General features: G+C 30.7%; 1 protein-coding gene and 1 non-coding gene across 2 annotated transcripts in view; one reads left to right on the top strand and one right to left on the bottom strand.

Moving 5' to 3' along the window:
- Positions 1–2,543: 2,543 nt before the first annotated feature.
- On the bottom strand, positions 2,544–2,736 carry LOC113004198. Its single transcript, XR_003268910.1, has one exon. It is a non-coding gene; the product is annotated as a U2 spliceosomal RNA (small nuclear RNA).
- A 1,662-nt stretch (positions 2,737–4,398) lies between these two features.
- Positions 4,399–23,794, top strand: part of LOC105192948 (ATP-dependent RNA helicase DDX42) — a 32,074-nt gene continuing 12,678 nt past the window's right edge. The window contains exon 1 of the mRNA XM_039453908.1: positions 4,399–5,179. The gene's annotated coding sequence lies outside the window, so the exon portion shown is untranslated. The remainder of the gene's footprint in view (positions 5,180–23,794) is intronic.

Below are 23,794 nucleotides of genomic sequence, written 5' to 3'. Positions count from 1 at the left end.
GAGGTGTTGGTTTGGCCCGCGTCGTCGCGGGCCTTGCGGCCTTGATCTTGATTGGCAGCCTCACCAGCTGCACCGACAACACTCTAGGCTTGCCTGTGGCGGTCGTCGGCGGCCCTGCTGATGTTGCAGCTGCGGCGGCTGCTGCTGCTGATGTTGATGCTGCTGCTGCTGTTGTTGTTGTGTGGGGCATGGCTTGTGCGGCGGAGTGACGGCGGGCCTCCACTGGCGCTGGTGGGCGGGATGGTAATTCGCCCGCAGTCACCGTCGCGTATGAGGGGGACCCTGCTGCAGCGGTTGGCGGTGTTGCGCTTCTTCTCGTGGCCCCCGATGGTCCTGGCGGTGGGGTGGACCGGAAGGACAACCTCGGTTGCCGCGGGTCTTGTGCGGGTGGGTTACTCCCCCTCGGTCGCGCGGTTGCGCCGGTAACGCGAGAACGCGCACCCGAATCGCTCTGCTCACCGACGTCACTGTTGCCGCGAGTGCCCGGTCGCGACGCACCCACCCGGGAGGATGAAGAATTATTCGCGCTGTGGACTTTGGCGTAGTGCGCTTTTACATCCTTAAGGGGGTATCTAGACCCCCCCTTAAAGTTACATAGTGAGCATTTATAGGTGATATAATCCCCCGGGTGTTTTGCCTTGAGATGTTTTGCAAGGTGCGCCGCGTCGCTGAAGGCGCCCCCTGTACACGGTATCGCTGCCCCCGCGAGTCTTGCTTCCCAGCATCGGGGGCAGCGCGGTTTGTTTTCCCATTCAATGGGCAGTGGGTATTCCAGCGTTACCTCCATCGGGTCCGGCACACCGAGGAATTTATGAGAAATGTGTGTGTACTACTGTGGAGGGTCCCGTGGCTCGGTAGGAGGGGTCCGCGACTTATGGTCCTAACTCGGGCCCCCCTGCTTTGGCTTAAGAGAGCTAAAATTGAATCTACTATGCGTGGGGGGCCAGTGCGCAAGAGTTTTTAATTCGGTCCCCCCACTTTTCTCCAAAAATAGCCAAAGATTGCCTGGGGTGACCGCGCGCACAACGTTTTCAGATCGGTCACCCCTTGGAGTAAAATAAATAAAAAAAAAAAGAATACAAATAAAAGATAGGGATGTCTAAAAACAATTCACCGAGCCACGCAGGGTGTCCACGCACCCGAGTTTGCAGAGTGGACACCCCCTAACGGCGACGGCGCCACGCCAAGGAGGCGGCCGCAGCGCGCCACACGCCGAGGAGGCGCCGCAGAACCGGAAGAGAGCCCGCGCAGGCACCACGCGCGGCAGCAGCACCCGCGGCACCGGAAGAGCGCCCGCGCACGCGCGATGCGTGGCAACGCAGCGCCCACGGCGCCGGAAGAGCGCCCGCACACGCGCAATGCGCGGCGAGGCAGCACCCGCGGCACCGGAAGAGCGCCCGCGCACGCGCGATGCGTGGCAACGCAGCGCCCACGGCGCCGGAAGAGCGCCCGCACACGCGAAATGCGCGGCGAAACAGCACCCGCGGCACCGGAAGAGCGCCCGCGCACGCGCGATGCGCGGCAACGCAGCGCCCACGGTGCCGGAAGAGCGCCCGCACACGCGCAATGCGCGGCGAAACGGCACCCGCGGCGATGCGGACACCCCTAGGGGGAGCGGGGGCACCGGAGAAGCGCCTGCACACGCGCAAAGTCGTGGACATACATGCGCCCGCGGATCCCCGCACACACCCTTGCGGAAGCGCGCCGGATACCGCCTTACCTTAGCGAGTATCGGTCGCCCCGTGTGGACCCCCCTTTACTTACCGGTGTGCCAGATCCGGTGCCTCGGGTCCTCTATATGGGCGCCTCCAGCCTTCCGGTTGGTCCTCCGCTCGCACTGGACACTCGCACTCGCGACTGTTGGGAGTTTGCCGCACGAGAATAGTCAAAGTCCGAATTGGACAAAAAGTTGGACAAAATTGGAACACACCGGCAAACTCCCCTTTAGGTTTTCGGAACGCGGCACGAGTAACTTGCACGAAATCGCTCCTCGGCTTACGCGACACTCACACTCGGTTATATATGAACTGAGCTTAAGATCGAGTCCGCCTTAAGGCTCGGCAATATGGCGGTCCATACCTCTAGGTGAGGTATATGCCCCGTGGCGAGAGAAGCTCGCCACGTGCTAAGTCGAGTGGTCTCTCTAGTGCGCGGCGAGAGATGGCAGTGCCTGTACTGCCGCCAGTATTGCCGGACTTAGAAATCTCGCATCGAGTCCGCCTCAAGGCTCGGCAATATGGCAGTCCATACCTCTAAGTGAGGTATATGCCCCGCGGCGAGAGAAGCTCGCCGCGTGCTAAGAGTGGTCTCTCTAGTGCGCGGCGAGAGATGGCAGTGCCTGTCCTGTATTAGACTGCCCGTATTGCCGAACTTAGAGATCTCACAGCGATCGTGCGGCTAACCTATACCTGTCAAAAACAACACCGAACGCGACCGCGTGTCGGGGACTCAGAACACAGAAAATGAGTTTAAGCTGCCAGCCCGGGCACGTTAGGTGACTCCGCGGTTTTGTGAGCCCAACCAAGTTTTTTATGCTTAATCACACTCACTGGGCCGAACTGGACGGCACTGCAATGCCCAGTCGACCCGCGGCGGGGTCGGAGCAAGCTCCGGACACCCACCCGGCTCCAAAAATCAGTTTAATATTCTGAGTCCCCTATGGGGACTGTATCAGATATTAAGCTGATAAGAACAGATACTACACTTTGATCTTAGCTCAGAGAGCCGAGAAGCGATGCCATTGAACGTTTTTGCGAGCCTTTTATAACGTACTTGCTTGCTTTTTCACTACGAGAAACTTTGCCCCTTGCGCAACGTAGCGGTGAACGCCGGTACTACGTTACCCCCCCCTCTCTCTCCCCGGGACGTTTTCTTTTACTACCCTAACCTATTTACTGATTTATAAGTAGATTACATTTGTATTTAACCTTTACTAACAGCTAAAAGTGCTCGTTTTTGCTTATATGCGACATCCGAAATTTTTCAATTTTGTGTTCAGCGATTTCGTCTTGTTCATATATGACACGTAAGAGAGACAAAATGTTTATACATAAAAGTCCATCTTTAAAACACATTTCTGTATATAATACCGCTTGTTTTTGTCGATCTACTGTTATTATTTATTACTTATTATACATTAGACTTAGGTACGTATAGTGTCAAACTTTCTCGCATTGTTACTATATGATGGATTTTTCTTGTAAACTATAAATTATTTTCCTTTTTTTCTTAGACTTATTCATGTATTTTAGGAGTATTTGTTTATAAATTTCATAATACGTACAATTATATACTTTTATAGTGATTTCTGAGTTATACTAATTGGTATTTAAAACTGGAAAATCCCGTTTTTTAGAAAATGCATATATAATAATACATATATATATATATAAAAGTATATACCAATGTAAAACAATTCAATTTTTTATGAGAACATTGTTATTCTCATATGATTTATCCATGATCTGTCCCTATTTAAAAGTATTGATAATTCCTTGATTCGTGACAAATGTACACTTTTGTACAATATTGAGGATGACTGAAGTATTACTTTGTTATACAATTATTTGAACTCTGATTATTTCAATTCTCGCAATGCAATGATGAGTTATTTTTTGTGCTATTCTATTAATCAATAGTACCTTCAGCTTGTTTTTATTAATACGTAATTTATAACATTCTGTTATAGAGACTAAATATACTTTAGATAGTCATTATTTTATATATTTATTGAATGTAATCTTTTTTCCAGACCAAATAAGGTACAATTCTTCATCATTCATTAGTAATTTTGAAATACTCAATTTTGAAAGATATTAACCAGAATATCGGAAGATTTTCAGAATAATCATGGATAAAAAAAAAATTACTTGAGAAAATGATCATAGAACTCGTTACTCTTCTATCTATTAATGAAAAGAATTGAAACGTTGGATTATATAATTCTTTTGGTGCTAAGACGTAAAATTTAATGGTGCCATATCTTACGTCCACAATCAATTCCTCCTTTTTGTAACCTCGTTAGTTAATTTTCTTAACTCGTTAGCCAAGTCTAATTACGATTTATCTATATCTAGAAATTCGCTTCGTCAGTTTAAGACAAAATTTTTAAAACGATTAAACTAATCATTTACAAAATTTATAGATTTCGAGGTAACAATTTTTTCGCAACTAACTAATTGACTTAAGTATTATGCTGATTTAATTTTTTACATATTATATATTTTTTTGATTGATATATAACTTATCTTATCTACTAATTTTTTTTATAACTAGCATCTGCGTTTTTTATAACTAGCAAATAAAATTCCGAATAAAGTTTTACTTATTTCACCTACAAAATCAGTTCACGCTTAATTCTCGATATTATTTCGTTTTAAACTGTAAATCGTATAAATTAATTAAAACATTGATTATATACTGAATTTTGGTGTTGATTGGTTAGATAATATACAGCTTATTAAGATCGGCATTTGTATCTTGTAGGATTGGTAAGATTAAACATAGGAAATTTTTCGTAGATATTTTTTGGGTTGATATTAACCATTCCAGACCCAGATCTTTGCTGAAGGCAATTTTAATTTCACGTTTTTTCTTTATTATTTCTAAAAATTAACATTCGACTTATCATGAAAGAATTAATCGTATTTACAGAAATTCGCGAAAGAGCATCAACATTAGTATTAATCTTTTCTGTTTATACTTTATTTCACAATCGAATTCTTCTGATTTGAATCTCTATCTAATGTAGGGTGTTTGAATAAATTGTTAGACAAGTAGAGCGTGAGAAAGAAAACACGTGTCGCCAAGTAGAGAAATCAGCGCTTGACGAAAAGGTTGGCGTTGATTTATGAAGGGATTGACATTGTAGGCGTCTATCAGTATTAGTAACACAAATATGCTAAATGTGTGTATATGAGGACACCGTGTGATGGCGCGGTATGTATGGTTTTGGAGCGATTAGGCCGATATGCGCGTCGGTGGCGCTGACTGGCGAAATAAGAGTAGCCGGTAGAACACTTAAGAATTCGGAGTCATTGTGAAGACGTGAAAGTTAATCTACGGAAGTCTTGTGTAAGCGTGAAATACGGAAAAGAGACATGAGGCCGAAACCTGCAGCAACGATGAACAGCTAAAGCCACTGCGAGATATCGGCGGGCCGTGATCTGTAGATTTCCATGTATGTGATCACAGATCAATATATGTAACACGTAACACGTAGATGTGAGAGTAAAAGTGTCTTGTCTACATCTATAAAGTGCCTTTATTTAACAATATTCCATTATTTCCTCTCGGCTAATTCCTGTTATAAGCTCGTACCATCTAATTAGAAAGAGCTTACAGCATTGTTTAGACAAAAATGTCATTTTAGCATCATAAAAAAAGCAATCAATTGTGTTTGAAGCGTGGAAATGTAACATCTATGAGTGGACGGACGTTTATATTAGAAAAAAGGGTAAAGGCAGGGTGAGTTGTAGAGCATTGCAAGCATTTCGAGAGTAAAGAGCTAAGAGAGGACATTAAAACTATCCAGAGTTTTGCGTCATGAGAGTTACAAGAGTGTTGCGAGCATAGAGAGAATTGTGAGTTAGAGAAAAGCGTTGTAAACGATCGAAAATATTCAATCGTGAACAACCAAAGAGTAAATTGTGAGAGTGAATTTAACTTATTAAGAATTCTTTCATAATTAAACTTGTCATATTCCCATTACTCCTGATTTGTATTTAACATCCTACACTAATTAGTCTCGAATTTTGCATTTTACATTTATTAACTAAATTAGAGATTTATGATCGGTCACAACCATGATTTTCTTTCCATGTAGACCACAGAACATATACCATGAGAAATGAAAGCTCTGTACTTAACATGGGAAACAAAAAGCAAGACACTGCCATCTGGTGGTGAAGTAGGAAATTAAATGAACTGTAGAAGGGAGTAAGGAGGTCTTCACGAGAGAGAACATAGAATCTTATTTATGCAGGCAATAACCATTAACTTATGCCAGAACCAATAAAGTTCATTACTAGGATTTCAATGCTTCTGTTTACCGAGGTCTCGATAAACAATAGCCTTGAAATTCTAGTATTGAACTTTACCGGATTCTGCATAAATTAATTGTTATTACCTAGCTGCATAAACCGTTGCTCTGCATTGTTGGAGAGATCAGTTCATCAATGCTACCACACGAAAATCGAGTGAGCAGATGCTCACTCTTACCAACTTACATCAAGGCATTTTCTAATTGGTCATTTTAACTCCCACTTTCAAGGTCCCACTTTTTTCGTGTTACCAGAAACCGCTATATGAGTTTCATCCACGTGATGTAGACATTGTTTGAAATGTTTAGTCGCTCAGACAATCACAACAACTTCTACAAATATTTACTTGACTTACAATTAAAATAAAGAATAAATGCTGACTCAAATAATGTCATAAACGTTCCATAACAGAAATATTACAAACATTTCGTATTTCAGTTTAATAAATTGGGGTCAATCATTAGAGGACACAAAGACAATCTCCCTAATCTAGTAAAAAAAAAGTGGTCTATGAGATTTTATGCAAAGATTGTGACGCTTCATATAAGACAAACATGCAGAGATTTAAAAACCAAAATATCGGAGTATAAGAATTATATAAGATTGGACACTAGTACACAATCATTACAGAACATAAAATTAATAGTAACCACAATTTTGATTGTAAGAATATTTTCTAGACAATTCTAGACAAAGAGAGTTTCTTAGGAAAACGCTTGATTTCTGAAATGTTATATATATTAAGAGGATAGTAACAGAAGAACTTCCTCAACGTCGGTACTGCAGATCACTGCAGATTATATATATCGAACGAGACCAAGCTATCGCTCTTTGTCCATCGCATAGATCTGTCTTTGTTTTTCGATTATTTCGCTATCTGCGAAAAGATCTATCAACTACTGTTGGGTACCATACTGCTCTGTTTATGACAGTTCAGCTTCGCTGAGCGAAATATACATGTGGTAAAAGCACATTAGCATATCTTTTTTGGTAGGCGTTTAGTCGTAATTTCACACGATCATTGTTATTTGTGCATGTTTTCTGAAGTGTGCTTTATCATTTTGTACGTACGAGCTACACAACTTCTGTATTAAGATAAAGTTAACCTCAGGTTATACGAGTAAATTTTTAATAATTCAATAATTTTTGTTTGATTTTCTTGTAAAATTGATCAAAGCGCAGCTTCTTTTTACGCATATTTTAATTCTAAGAAAAACGTTTTTGTGATTCTGTAATGAATTATTGCTGAGGATGACTCGGGTCGAAATGTTCAAAAGTTTTTAAATGGAAGCTATCTAATAAACACGGAAATTTTTTATACGCATTAACAACAGCGTTTGACTCGCATTAGCCCTCTCTCTTAATTTATATTTAGTCGTGTATAATTATGCATAATTATACATAATGATATATAACTACATAAAATTATGTGCAATTATACAAATATATAATGTTCGTAATTATATGTAATTATACGTTATTATATATATTTTAATACATATAGAACATTCCATGAGTGAGTCATCCATTTTGAAAAATGTTTCAGAATTTAATCAAACTTAGCAAGATTGAAAGTTTTAAAGATATAATTCTCTATGTAAAATCTTAGATTTTTACTCTGCTTAGTTAAGCAGTTACAAAAAGAATTTTTGGAATTTGTCATTGTCCGTTTATCTTTCTCTATTTGTTTCGGGTGGAAAGCGAAATTAACAAAATATATAGTTCTGTTTCCTATAGAAAATATCTGCCCTTTTGCGTGGTAATATCAAATTTTAAGTAACTCTTATCACACACATTCCCGTTCAAGCTTTTGAAATGTTTAAAACCGCGTCGTAACAAAGGGCCATTACCAATTTTTATCCATAACTCAAAATGAAGTACATGTTTACTTTAACTGTGCAAAGTCGCGTTATGGGAGGCCTAGCCGTTTTCGAGATATAACTTAAAAAAGAAAACAATGTAGAGCAATACGTGTATTTAAATTCGTGGCACCGCGCCAGTAAGTTCCAAGAATTCCAAGCATGGTATATCAACAAAACAATTTCGCATCGCAGCGAGAAGAATTCGAAGTTGTTTGACATTCTCCAAACAGCATTGTCGCGTAATCAGTCACTACAATATTGTTTCCTGTAACATCTAGATAATGTTTACGTAGTGTTTCAATTGATGAATTAAAATTACACAAAAAATTGTCAAGTACTTATGTTGAAATATATTAAAGTATTTTTTTTTCAAATTTATTAATTTCTGTTTTGATACAATTATCCATTTAATTTCTCATGGTATTTTTATTAACATCCAATAGGTGTCTCTTATTCGTTGTTTGTATTGTAAATTTTATTGATATATAGCAATGAAATGCCGCATTCCGATCGGTGTGCTAATCCTTTTCGAGTTCCCGGTGAGAAAGGTCACGTGGGAAAGGACTTTCGTTCTATTTCTCAATCATTATGGCAAAAATTGCAATTTCTTACGAAAAAAAGTATTTTATGCGGCAATTGAAGAAAACGGGCTGAGAATATTCAATTTTCCTCTAAATCTTCATTCTCCGTGGATTGCAAATCAACTTTCCAACTAAAGTCTGCTTTTTCAAATGAGTCAAATAACGAATCAGATATCGAATCAAAACATATTATGCAAGACAAAGACAGAAGAATTAGAAGACATGCTAGAGGATTTAAAAATAAAATTTCACACTAAAGGCACTACACAAAATGAAAAAATAGCTCTTTTGACTGCAGCCCCAAAATCTTGAAGTATTCGAAAACTTGCATAAGAATTTGGAACAAATAGAAAGAGCCAAGGAAGCTAAACTTTTGCAAGCAAATGAAAGTAGCTTCTCTTTTCCTATTCTTCGTACTGTTCTCAAAGCGCGACTGCCAGATCAAACATTACAACTCGTTCGTGCTTTCTACGAGAATGATAAAAACAGTCGTGTAATGCTAGGAATGAAGGATACCATTTCCGTAAAAATTAATTAAAAAAAAAAGGATAATTACAGAAACGTTTAGTTCTTTGTAATTAAATAAAAGAATTACGTCGATTATATCTTTCGAAATACCCTGAAAATCCAATTGGTTTCAGTAAATTTGCTGAGCTACGTTCAGCAAACTGTATTTTAGCCGGAACAAGTGGTACGCATTTGCGTTTGTATTTATCATCAAAATGTTAAGTTAAGTTAATGACGGACGCCTCGAATCTAAGTTGACTAAAAATATAAACTCAAAAAAACCGCTGATTTTCAAAATTGTATTGAGGCAATTATTGGTGCAAACCCTACATCAACCTATTACTTTAACAAATGTAAATCGTGCCCAGAAATAGTCACTTGTTTCTTGTCTTCATGAGCTCTTTGATGACGCTGATGTTGACGAGATCAAATATAGAGCGTGGCACACTACTGATAGGACAGTTTTGCAGACTATGAAATCATCTCTTGCCGAATTTGTCGAGAAATTTTGCAAATGTTTGCACGTCTTGAAAACACACCATTATATTGCAAAGCAACAGAGTGCCTATGTTTCTATAAAAAAAAAAAAAACAGAATTTCAAGCTAGGAGACGTTCTTGTACAAATGGATTTTTCAGAAAATTATGTGTTTATTGCACAGGATGCAGTCCAATCTTTTCATTATAACGATGATTAATGTATTGTCTATCCTGTAATTTATTATTTTAAAGGTCAAAATGGAACTTTACAGCACAAAAGTCTCGCCATTTTATCCGATTGTCTTGTTCATGACATTCATACTGCAGCAGTACATATTATTCAAAAATTAGTCATCAAAAACATTAAAATTATGTGTTCGCCTGATAAAATAATTTATGTCACTGATGGAGCTACTCAACACTATAAAAATCGCTATCAATTTAAAAATTTAATGTGTCATGAGGAAAATTTCGGACTCAAAGCAGAGTGGCATTTTCATATAATTTTGCATGGAAAAAGTGTATGTGACAAAATAGGAGCTATTTTGAAAAGAAGTGCAAGACGAACTAGTTTGCAAATCACTAATGCAAATCCAATATTGATTTCAGGCCTTGTTTAAATAAGCTAAAAAAAATCTTAAAGAAACTAATGTTTTCTTCTTTTCAAAAAATGAACATAAAGCTGTAAAGAATGCTCTTTCTGACAGATTCTTGAAAGCTAAAGCAGTACCATTGATACAAAAATATCATTGTTTTTGTCCCGTACGAGGCAAAAAGCAACTTATTAAAAAAATTTCTAATGCAGAAGACAGTTTCTTGTTTCTAAAAAAAAAAAAATAAATAATATAAAAAATATATAGTATGTAACTTTAGCAATAAAAAAATAATGAAATAAATACTAGTTTCAAAAAGGCCATTTATTTCCTTATTCTTTATTTTTATTTTTCGTACAATATTTTTACGTAATAATTCGTTAAATTCTCCTAAGACAGCCTTATATTTTTCTCTCTGATGCGAAATTTTTGTTAATATACCATGCTTGGAATTCTTGGAACTCGCCGGCGCGGTGCCGCGAATTAAATACACGTAACACTCTACGTTTTCTTTTTTAAGCTATATCTCGAAAACGGTTAGGCCTCTCACTTTGCATAGTTAAAATAGATACGTAGTACTTCATTTTGAGTTATTAAGGATAAAAATCGATAATGGCCCTTGGTTACGGCGCGGTTTTAAACATTTAGAAAGCTTGAACGGGAATGAAGAGTTACTTAAAATTTGACATTACCATGTAAAAAAGCAGATTTTTTTCTATATGAAACAGGACTAACTATATTTTAACTCCGCTTTCCATACAGGAAAAAATAAATAAATAAATAAACGGACAATGACAAATCTCAAAAATTCTTGTAACTGCTTAACTAGGCAGATTAAAAATCCAAGAATTTACACAGAGAATTATACCTTTAAAAACTTCAATCTCGGTAAGTTTAATTAAAATGTGAAACATTTTTCAAAATGGATGGCTTACTCATGGAATGTCCCATATACAGGATGATCTATTTTAATCGATCACTCTAAATATTTCCATTCCCTTGCATTTTACAAGAAAATGTTTCAGACAAAAGTTGTATGGTTTCGAGAGATAGCTTTCAAGCCTCACAACTTGGAAAGTATTCAACAAAAATAAACTTTTTTGTCAAGTTTTGAAAAGCTCTTGACACCAGCTATTAAATTTTAAAATCAAAAATAGTATGTTCCTTTTTAAAAAATCGATGTGACTTTGACCTGAGTTTGACGACGCCATCCAAGGTCAAACCAATAGTACCTTCTTATGTCCCCCTCAAAATCATACAACTTTTGGCTGAAACATTTCCTTGTAAAATGCAAGGGAACGGAAATATTTAAGGTGATCGATTAAAATAGGTCACCCTGTATATGGACACATTTAAAAAATTGTTTAATGAGTGTAAATAAAAGATTTACTTTTTCGTTCTTTAGTCTATCTAAATGTTATTTATATTAAGGGGTTACACACATCTAGAAGAACCAAAAATAGCCCTATATTTATGACTTTTTTTTTAAATGTATTAGAGGTAGTAAATCGGAGTTTGTACTAATATTTTACATATAGTTTTGTCAATAAAATGTAATTGTTTTATTTAAAAATATTAAAAAATTAAAGAAATAGCGTCATTGGCATTAGACATTAGGTATGTTAACTGCTGTAGCTGTTCACGGTATCAGCTGTAGAATCTATACGGCTCATCCAAAACACAAAAATGAATTATATTCTTAAAACATATAGTTAAATCTAGTCTTTGTTATAGCCAATTTTTAAAATTCGCATTTATTGCAAAATAGCGCTTATTTAAATTTAAGAGTTTGTATTAATGCCTAAAATTAAATTAGTTTTTGGCTGTTAAAAAACTGAGATCTAAAAAAAAACTCCTACGACAAAGAAAGCATATTTTCATTTTGAATAAATAGAAAAACATCCAAATCTGATATATCTATTTGTTTACAAAATATTTTGGGTACCGATTTAAAAAATATAATTTTGAGAAAAAACAATATCTCTTTAATTTTTTAACATCTTTTAATTAAAAAATTACATTTTATTAACAAAATTATATATAAAACATTAATACAAATCCTGATTTGATATCTCTAATAAGTTCGGAAAAAAAAATTTATGAATATAGGATTATTTTTGGTGCCTCTAGATAGTCTGGATGTATGAAACAAATTCTTTAATAGAAGAAAAAATAATTATAAAATAGACTAAAATATGTATATACATTTTAATAATAATAAATTTACATGAAAATTGCCATGTTTCCATTATTACTACAGTCATTGCTATAACAATACTCGAGCACTTTCTATAATAATAATGAACTTCTGAACAAGAATAGATATATTAATTATTAATAAGATAAGTTTTAAGATTAATATTCGTGTATTTATGAATAATTTACGTGCTTTTGTAATAAATACGCATTGCGATATATGTATAGTAACATTATTACTGATAAATTTAATCCGTAATGGTCACCCGGGGTCCAAAAGAGCCCATCGTCCTTCTTCTAACTTTAAGAGTACACAGACCATTCAAAACAAGCTTCTATTAACTAATTTTTATCTGAAAGTATATTTTCTTGAGAATACACTCCTAAATTTTGTTGAATTATATCAGAAATTAAAAATTTTATAAATATTTTTATTAAAAAAGCAAAATTTTTCAATTTTTTATTTGAATTTGTTCATTATGTTAAATTTATCTGAAAGTATACTATCTTAAGAATACACCCCTAAATTTTTGTTAAATTATCTCAAAAATTAAAAAATTTTATGAATATTTTTGTAAAAAAGTCAAATTTTGCAGTTTTTTCTATTTCAATTTTTTTTATGTTAAATTCTAATTAAAAAAAATTATTAATGATAAAGAACAAATCTCAAAGTATATTCAGTAAAAGTTTTGCGACAAAATATAAAAAAGCTGGCAAATGGCGACTGTTTTTATGCAGAGGGGTCCACTAAACCCTATATGACCATTATTATGTTATTATTTGGAAGTGTGACCATTACGGGTTAATAACATTTGCTCAAGCAGCAATGTTTTTTATGTTTATTTTTTATTAATATTTATTTCTTCAAATTATTCCGGAAAAAAATATTTAACATTTTTTAAATATTTTTTAATTAAATGTACATTAAAAATAATAATTTTCTTAAAATATTTTTTAAACGTTTAATCCTTACACAATCCAGAAAATTACGTTTTTATTAACACATTTCAATTAACGTATTTTCCGGCGTAGTAGACTTTTTCAACTTTGAGTAGCTATAACTTTAGTCCCAATCAATATTTTTCAATAATCCGTTTTCAAATAAAAGTTCAGAATCTTAGAAACATAACTGCATAATCGGCATTGCTGAAAAATGATTATTGTGAAGTTACAAAGAAAAAATCGTTAAGCAAAAATGCAAAATTGTTCAAAAATTCACTTTTTCTTTAAAAAATTATATTTTTGCAACGAATAATTTTAAGGCCTTTATAATACATCATTTTAAGGTTAAAGAGTCATATTTAAAAAAAATTATGCCATTACCATTCCTATTAAAAAAATATAATTATATAATAAGATAAATAGGAGGTATTTTTTAATAACCCTATATATATATATATATATATATATATATTTAAAAAATTGTAAAAAAACAATTTTTTACATTTGTTTCATATTTATTTTGCATTTAATTCACATTTTTTTACATTTATTAATAATTTACAAATGCATACGTAAAAACACTTTTCTTCATTTAACATTTATCATATAAATAAGAATTTATTCACAATATATAGCGTTATGCTATATGTATATAACGTTGTAGCAATGTATATAGCATTATGATATAATTGACCTAGTGTTTTTACATTTTCATTTTTAATTAATATTAAATGTAAATTAACTGTAAATAAAATCTAAAATAAGTATTAAACAAACATGAAAAGAATGTTACATATACGTTTCGAATGATATGAAATAAAAAATAATTTTAAATAAACATTTTAAAAACACATGAATTTTAAATATAAAATAAATATTTTTTAACGTTTAATAAATGTTTTTTCCGCAATAAAAATCTATATATTAAATGTATGTAAAATATCAATGTCAAACAGCGTTAAAAAAGATTTAGTAAATTGTCTGCTCATTGGGTCTAAATACAATACATATACATATATATATATATATGATTCGTCAGCATTCGGAAAATGCAAACAACAGACTTTTTAACTTTTTCGTTATAAGTCGATAATTATCAGAGTTACATTAAAAAATAATGAAAAAAAAAAGAAACTTGTACTTTTTAGTTGTTAGCTAATAACTTCATTTTTTGTCGGACGGATTATTCTATTTCGAGTAACTTTTTTCTTGTATTCAAAATATCACCGAGATATTTCAAACAAACATAGAAAATGTTTAATTGTTTAAATAAGTTATTAGTTTAAAAATCTATAAAATTATTTTTAAAATTGAATATTTTCCAAATTTATTTAGATCCTTCGGACAATGTGTAAAAAAGTTACATGAAATAAAAAAGCTTATAAACGTGCAAAATTAAAATTCAAGTTTTTGATTGAGAAATTCCTATTATCTGCTAGTTTCAGTGACATACTTTTAAATTTCTGAATTTCATAATATTTTATTTAATTAAAGCTATACTTCATCGTCGAAAAATATGTCGAAAGACATTCCCTTTTACGCGCTGTGCAAAAAAGCTAAAAGAAGACTTAAAGTGGCAGATGTAGAGGTATTCAATTCAACAGATTCTTCTATGCCAGGGAACTAAACACATCTCATAATCTATTACATTTTGTATTAAGCACATGTCTTCAGGAAATCTGAACTTTCCCATCATTCCCAATTCTCTCATCATTCTAACTTTCTGCTCGGAATTTTCAATTCGTACTGAACTTTTTGATCATTATTCCGAACTTTCTTGTCATTCCGAAATTTCATATATTTCTATATTTTTTTAGTAATTTTATTATAATTATGATAGTGATTATTATGGAGATGTTTTATCTGAAACTGCCTGATAATGAATTTCCCAATAAACCATACAAATCTGCAAGATTAATTTCTTTACCTAGCAATGATTCGTTTTCCGATAATTCAAAAATTTTAAAATTTTTTTGAAGTTGGAGTTAGAAACACAATATAACGTATAAAGACCGAAACAGCAGACGTCTTTAAATGTTTTTTAAATATTTGTTTTTGTTAATTTTCATTTTTGAACCCATTTCAGAAAAAATATTTATTTAATATTTTTTATTAAATATTTATTTAAGATGATTTCTTGAAAACGTTTTGTAAATGTTTAATATTATGTAGGTATTTATTTTCATGAATTATGCATTTGAGAAAATAATTTAAGTAAACATTTTTTAAACATTTATTTAATATTTTGTAAATATTTATTTGTCATTATTTATATATTTGAGAAAACGGTTTTAGTGAACATTTGTATAACATTTATTTAATATTTTTTTCTATATTTAGTCTTTAATAATTATTAATTTGACAAAATAATTTCAGATAATTTTCTTTTAGGTTTATTTAATATTTTTTACTTATTTATTTTTACAAATTATTTATTTTAGAAATTAATTTCAGTTAACATTCTTTAAATATTTATTTCATATTTTGTAAATATTTATTTGTCATTTATTATTATTTAAAAATAATTTCATTAAACATTTATTATATATAATATTTACTTAATATTTTTTTCAATATTTAGTCTTCATCAATTAAACAGTTAAGAAAATAATTTTAGTAAATATTTTTTTAAACATTGCATTAACGCTATAGAGTCAAAATAATTTATGACTTGGAAGTAGATTTAGATAGTAGATTAAGAAAACAAAACTACATAGGATAACATGATTTGTGTAATTATTAAAGTTGCATTAACGCTTTAGAGTCAAAACTTAAAAAAATTATAATTTGGAAGCAGATGACCTGAGAAAACAAAGCAAGAACATGATCTGTATAATTATTGAAATTATATATTAGTTGTTAATGCAATATATATTTTCAATAAATTGATGTTTGAAACAAGTATCAAATAATTGAATAAAGATATTAAAATGATTTCAATTCATGTAATATGTAATGCATGTAATACGTTCAGTTTTACAAGTCTTACCTTAGAGGCCTGAGTGCTAAGTGTTTTTTTCTAATTTTAGAAATTTGTAGCTGGATTAATTGATAAGATAAGTACATTTTGAATCTTGTTTATTACAGTAAATTTAAATGTGACTTTTATAATGTGTAGTATTCATTGAACTAGTTAAAATAATACATAATATTAAATATGCTCAATGTGTTAAAAAATGAATTATTTCTTATAAGAAAGAATACCTTTTACAAGAGACTTAAAAACATTATTAAATATAACAAATAATATAAATAATAGATCAAATTAACAAGCAAAATTGAGTTTAATGGATCTAAATCTTTTTTAATTCAATGACGTTTACATAAATGTATAACTATTCAGCATGGAACATGTTTCGACCTTACTTGGTCCTCTTCAAAGCCGTTAACATATAAAAAATTTCCATAAAGTTTTACATATTTGAACGTTAAAAATCGAAGTTACAAATTATATGAGTTCTAATAATAATTACATTTTTTTAAAATTGATAAGTGCTAGAGTCAATAAATATAATACAACTTGTATCAAGTGGCTGATAATTCGCATATAGTCACGCGAAAACATTGTCGATAGCGTTATCCAAATCCTCTCAACAATTCCTGATGTAACCATCAGCCAGTGTCATTCCAAGTCGTTACAATCCAGGACATTACCTGTCACACCAAGGTTTTTCGCGAATCATTGATTTAGTATTTTAAATTTAAATTTATATTCTTGTCAATTCTTTATTGCCTAGTTTTGCTTATTTTAATTTTTTAATTTATTTATTTTCTCATTTTTAATTTACTCAATTTTCTTGTTTATAATTTGACTTTTTAAAAAAACTTTTTAAAGGACATTTATTGACGGATAAGAGTATCAATATTCTGATGTTAATGACTTGGAATGACACTGGCTGATGGCTACATTGGGAATTGTTGAGAGGAACTGGATAACGCTATCAACAATGTTTTAGCCTAACTATATGCAAATTATCAGCCACTCAATACTAGTATTATATTTATTGACTTGGCGCTTGTCAATTTTTTAAAAATGTAATTATCATCAAGGCTCAATATAATTTCTAACTTCGTTTTTTAATGTCCAAACTTCATGGAAATTTTTTATATGTTAACGACTTTGAAGAGAACCAAGTAAAGTCAAAACATATTCTGTGCTGAATAGTTATACATTTATGTAAACGTCATTGAATTAAAAGAAATTTAGATCCATTAAACTTAATTTTACTCGTTAATTCGGCCTATTATTTATTTCATTTGTTATTATAAATAAACAAGTTGATCTTTTTGTTTATTATTAAATATCATCAGATAACAGAGCAAGATTAATACACATTTTATTAAATTACAATTAACATTTATTGTGTAACACAGTGAGCATATTTAATATCATGTATTATTTTATCTAGTTCAGTGAAATCTATATACGTTGTAAGTTACATTTAACATTATTAACTTTAATAAATAGGATTCAAAATGTACTTACCTTACTTATTAATTAATCTAGTTACAAATTTCTGAAACCAGAGAGAACACGCAGTGTTAAATCCTCTAATTGTAAGACTCAACTTGTAAAATTAAACCTACAACAGTTTAATAAACGTTAAATAAATATTAATTAAATATGTTTTAAATGGATTCTAAATAAAAAATAATTAAAAAATAAATAGCTTAAATAAATATTAAACAAATATAACTTTATAGATGAAGATTAAAAAAACTTAACACTAAATAAAAATAAACATTTACAAAATATTTATTGAAATATGTTCTCATAAAGTATTTCATAAAAAGTAAATATTAGAAAATATTAAATGTTAAGAAAATATTTACTAAGTCCATTTTCTCAAATGTATAATTAATGAAGAATAAATATTGAAAAAATATTAATATTATATAAATGTTTACTGATATTTTTTCAAGTGAACAATTAATGGCAAATAAATGTTTATATAGTGATAAATAAACATTAAACAATTGTTTTCTCAAATGAATAATTAATGACAAATAAATATTTACAAAATATTAAATAAACGTTTAAAAAATGTTAACTAAAATTATTTTCTCAAATGAACATATTTACAATTCCTTTTAGTATAATATACTTTTATATATCTTTTTTAATGAAAAAAATAAATCATTATATAATTTTTCTCAAATTGTTTTTAAAAATCATTCATATAATGTTAAAAAATGATTTAGAAATTATCAAAAAACGTTAGTTTTTTTATTAATAAAAAAGTATCTATCTCATTAATAATCATTTTTAAAATGTTTTTTTAAACGTTTATTGCAATAAGAAAACGTGTAAAAACAATAAAAAAAGTTTCTCTGTTAATTAGAGTGTATTGTACTATTTTGTGATGATTATACATTCAATCCTTTTATGAAAAAATCATAGGTAACAATTATTGCTTAACCTTTCATATACACACTGTTTTTGACGATCCACTTTATGTATTATTTACTTAAAGATCCGAAAATAACTGGCGCGCGCCAAAATATTTATTTATCAAAGAGACTTTATATAAACTTTTTTTCGTCAAGATCTTAAATTTCTCTTTTATATTTCAGGAATGTGATTCAAAAATTGACGAAGTTTTACCGATAATTTCTGAGATCTCAGTATATATCTAGGATTAATACATAAAATCTTTAAGACGACTGGCCTAATAATACTAAGTACGTACCTTAACACCCGAATACATCGCTGTTCATACTTTGATATATATCGCACTGCATTCACATATAATCCGATAAATTAATCATATGTTAACATGCACGTGGGTTGAAGATGAAAATCTAAAAGTAGAAGAAAAGAATAAAGAAGATTGTTAAATATATGATATAAAGACTTTCTATAAAATATTTCCTTTTTATCGTAGAATGTTCCAGAAAGATGAGTTTAAAAAATTGATGTTTGACTGTACTTATCAAGCGATATTAAAGTGAAGATTAACAATTAAAATGATGTTTCAAGTTTCTCACGTTTGTTACGAATCCTTGAACTCTCGATCGGGATCAAAATCTTTGTGAAAACGTTGATTAATTTTCGTTGCAAACAAAACGTAAGACTGCACGCACCGCACACGTGTACCAATCGGCATGTGACCTTGTAGTCCTCAATATATTGTGTATCGCGGATACACGCGGAATTCACAACACGGTATTACAACTTGGCTAGTGTTGGCAGATAAAAAGACTCTGATTTTTAGCTCAGCAACGTCGCAGCAATGTACATGCGAGGCGAGAAAATACTACGCAACTTTATAATAAAACGAAGACGCTCGTCTTACTATACGCAAGAGCCAAAATCCTACTTCTCTTGCGTTCTCTTTCTCTCTCTTTGATATGGTCGTAGCACATAGTAGTACAAATAATAGAACGTCGATCGTCGATCTCGCAAGAGGTCCGCATCGACGCACCCCACTTATCGCAATTGTGCCGCTTCCGCATTGGTCACGGTTTTGTGGCTCAATTTTCGCGGGATGCGAATCGCATAGTCGCTAAGCGCCGGCGCCGGTGGTGTCTCTAGCGCAGGACTCTAATTTGTTGGTATCTGTCGGACGACAGCGTCAATTCTTCATTTTTGAGAACCGATATTCAATGACCCGCTTGCTGAAAGGTAGCTTCTGCCTCGGATTCGTGCCTATTGTATCGTTTCTTATTACCCTCGCGGCCCCTTTCGCACAACGATCATCAGTATAGATCATCAGTATGACAGTTTCCCTCACGCTGCACCTGTGACTCCGATTTCTTTTCAGCATTGGTGTCTACAGTAGAATGTTATAATATTGATAAGTATATTTGTATAGTCTTAGTTATTCGAACACTATATTTAAATCTTTATTATCACTATAAAAACAAAAGGAATTAATGTTATATAATGTTATACGTATATACAAATTTGAAAATGTTAGACTAAAATATAGAACATATTTAATAAACAAGTTGTCCTAATTTGTTCCGTTTTTTTTATTTGTTCTAACATGGATAATAAAATGGCATATATGACTTTTCTAATTCCAATTTGATAATTCTAATAATTATCTTGTACATTATTGACTAATTGTTCCCCTTGATATTTGTCATATTATAAATAAATTTTTAATAAATGTATGTATAAGTATTGCTAATTATAAAAATTAAATTAAATATTTTATTTGCAAGTAATTTCAAGTATATATTTTTGCAACACAAGTGACTTCTGCATATGATAATTCTTCAAAGAAATATCAATCTTGTAATATTTTTTTTAATGCCTATAATGATTTTAAATCTTTTATCATTTTAATAATATTGTAGCAACAACGGACAAATATTTAATTCTGTTAACAAATTATACATTTTAAACTTAATGCAACTCAATATTTCCACATGTGGTAAATTAAAGGTATGTGTTGCATTCTAAAAACAAATATTAAATATAATTGATTATAATTTAGAAAAAATTTCCTATTTAATTAATACTGTTTTAAAGGTCACTTGCTTAATGTATGTAGTGCTTTTCTTGAGACAAACGCTTATTTACATTTTCTCATACAGATTTCTTATTATTATTTATAAATTCCATATATCTAGTTTGCAACCGAACTAAAAATAAAATTGGAAATTCTTTTGAATTTTTACAAAATAACTTAATTGTTTTTCAATATTCTATAAAAAATGGAAAAAATAAAAAAAACTATAATTAACTAATAAAAACAAAATTAAAACTAAAAGAAGATTGGTTTAAAGAGTTTGAAATAAATAAAAAAATATAATTTATTAAATATTAAATAAAACTAGAACTAAAAAATTTATTGATTTTAGATATTTAATAAATATGTTAATATGTTAACAATATTTTGGATAAAAAATTTTTATAATTTTTTTTCATCATGTACATAAAATATATAATATTTATGAAAAATATTTTTGATAAATATTTATCAATATTTATCATAAATAGTGTGTGCTGTCTGGATAATAGCACAATTTAATTTCTCTTTTTTTAGTTTATAAATATTATTGTGATCTTGGATTAAAAGATCATTAAGATTTTTTATAATTAAAATATTTATATAATATGCATGAAGTACACTATTATAAATATAAATATTTATTTTTTAAAGTAGTAGAGAAAGATATTTTGATCGTTGCTGTATCAATACAAATTGAACAAGAATGCCTTCTATAGTCGCAGCTAAATCTTCGTGCTTGTATTGTTTGTGTGATTTTATATACTTTCCTCAAGTTTAATGAACTATTTATTTTTTATTTTTCATAAGCTTAAATTTGTATAAAAAAATGTATACCCACATTTTTTCATTTTTACATAACAGTCATACAATTTACGATTTACATATTTTATCCAATTTTAAAAATATAAATTCTAAAACACAATGACACAATATTGGCAAATTTATTGGTGCAATATTAGCTGAATTAATTTCCAATGTAAAGACACAGTAACTTAAAGAAATTATTTTATTGTTATATAAACTTATAAAAAAACTTATATTTTTTAAAAGAAATGAATTATGTAAATTATGTAATTGCTATCTACGAATCTATATAATGATATATAAATTACATGTAATTTGATATAAAAATGTATGTATGTATATATATTTTTATATAATACTTATAATGAATAAAAACATAAATATTTATCATAAATTTGATAGGTTCTAAGAAAATAAATCAAATAATGTTAAGTGCCAATTACAAAGACTTCGCGCTCTTCTCACCGAACATTAGTGTTGGAAATTGTCGTGAGTGTCTGGAATGGACGAATATCTCGTGAGAGGAGGACGACCAAGAGGCAAGAGAACTAAAGATTTCAACTAATTATTTACCGACATTTTTGTCACTGAGAATGGTCCAAATCGTTGAGACTGAAACGTATGATTGTAACATTTAATGAAGAACACACAAAGAACGATGGCACTTTAGGGCCGAAATTTGCCCATAATGGGGAACTTGCGAATTTGATATATTTTTATGTTTTTGGGTCTGCTGAATTCGAATATAAAATTTAAAATTGTCCAAAGTGCAGGGAACTTTATGAAACTACGATATTTCTACACAAAAACCTAGTTTTACGATACATGTTTTCTAATAGTAATTTTTGAACTCAAAGATTCTCTTTTTTTATGAATTTCTTTAAAAATCTTTTAAATCACTATATCACTAAATCACTATATATTTTATAATTATGCATACACACATATTCATATACATCCATATATATATGTCTGTATATACATAGATACATACAGGGTATCTTATTGTATTTTTATTTTCTTTTTTTATATTTTTTTATATTTTTTTAAATTTTTTTATATTTTTTTAAATATTTTTATATTTTTTTTATATTTTTATTATATTTTATTTTTTTTCTATTTTTTTCTTTTTTTATGTTTATAAATCTTCTTCATGATATGGTGATTTAAAAGACCCATTTTAAAGAAATTCATAAAAAAGAGATCTTTGACTTCAAAATTACTATTAGAAAACATATATCGCAAAACTAGGGTTTTGTGTAGAAATATCGTATTTTCATAAAGTTCCCTACATTTTGGACAATTTTAAATTTTATATTTGAATTCAGCAGACCCAAAAACATAAAAATATACCAAATTCACAGGTTCCCCGTTATGGGCAAATTTCGGCCCTAAAGTGCCATCGTTCTTTAAACACGAAGATCTAATGTTTGGCTTGGTTTGGCTCTTAATTGGTATTTAACATTATTTAATATATATTTATGTTTATAATAACATTTCATGAATAATATATAATTATTTTTATAATATTTATAATAAATTTTTATAACCTGTTTAATCTAAAATCAGAAAAATATTTATGAAATAAAAAGAAAAAGAAATTAAATTATCCCATTAAGAATCATTAAAAAATTATTAAGAAATTCATAGTTTTAAAAATTAAGGTCGCATGAATATACGACAATTATATAAATTGTATAACTGTTATGTGTACGATTCTAATTATATCTAATATATACAATTTGATTTCTCACAATTATTTTATAGGATTATAATAATGATTTTTTGATACTTTATCTGTTCCATATAACACATGATATTTATGGTAAATATTTATAAATATTTACCAGTTTTTTAAAAATGTTACATAAATATTAAACAAAATTATGATAAATTATATATAATTAAAATAATAAATATTTGTAGTAATATTTTATGCACATTTTACAAAAACATTTATGATATTTCTAATAAATATAATCTTTATTGTAAAATGTTTAATCTAATATTGTAAAAATATTTATAAAATCTTTATAAAATATTTAATAAATATTTATAAAGTATTCAAATAATTACTATGACTATTATTCATAATATTCGATTCTTATATTTAAAACTGTCTTAAGTATTATCTTAAGATAATCTCAACCAATCAGAGAGCTGTATTTAGTATCTTAAGGCATTACTTAAGATGGTCTTGAAATAAGAATCAACTATGAATACTTCTAAATACTTTGTCTTTCACTTCGAAATTGCATACTGTCTGAGCTATTCATATAGTACTCAGTCAAAGCCATTTTAAGAAATTCAGTACTTCTTGTAATTGT

This window comes from Solenopsis invicta, chromosome 9 (genome assembly GCF_016802725.1).
Source record: "Solenopsis invicta isolate M01_SB chromosome 9, UNIL_Sinv_3.0, whole genome shotgun sequence".
Lineage (NCBI taxonomy): Eukaryota > Metazoa > Arthropoda > Insecta > Hymenoptera > Formicidae > Solenopsis > Solenopsis invicta.
This window is presented reverse-complemented; position numbering and strand designations above follow the sequence as displayed.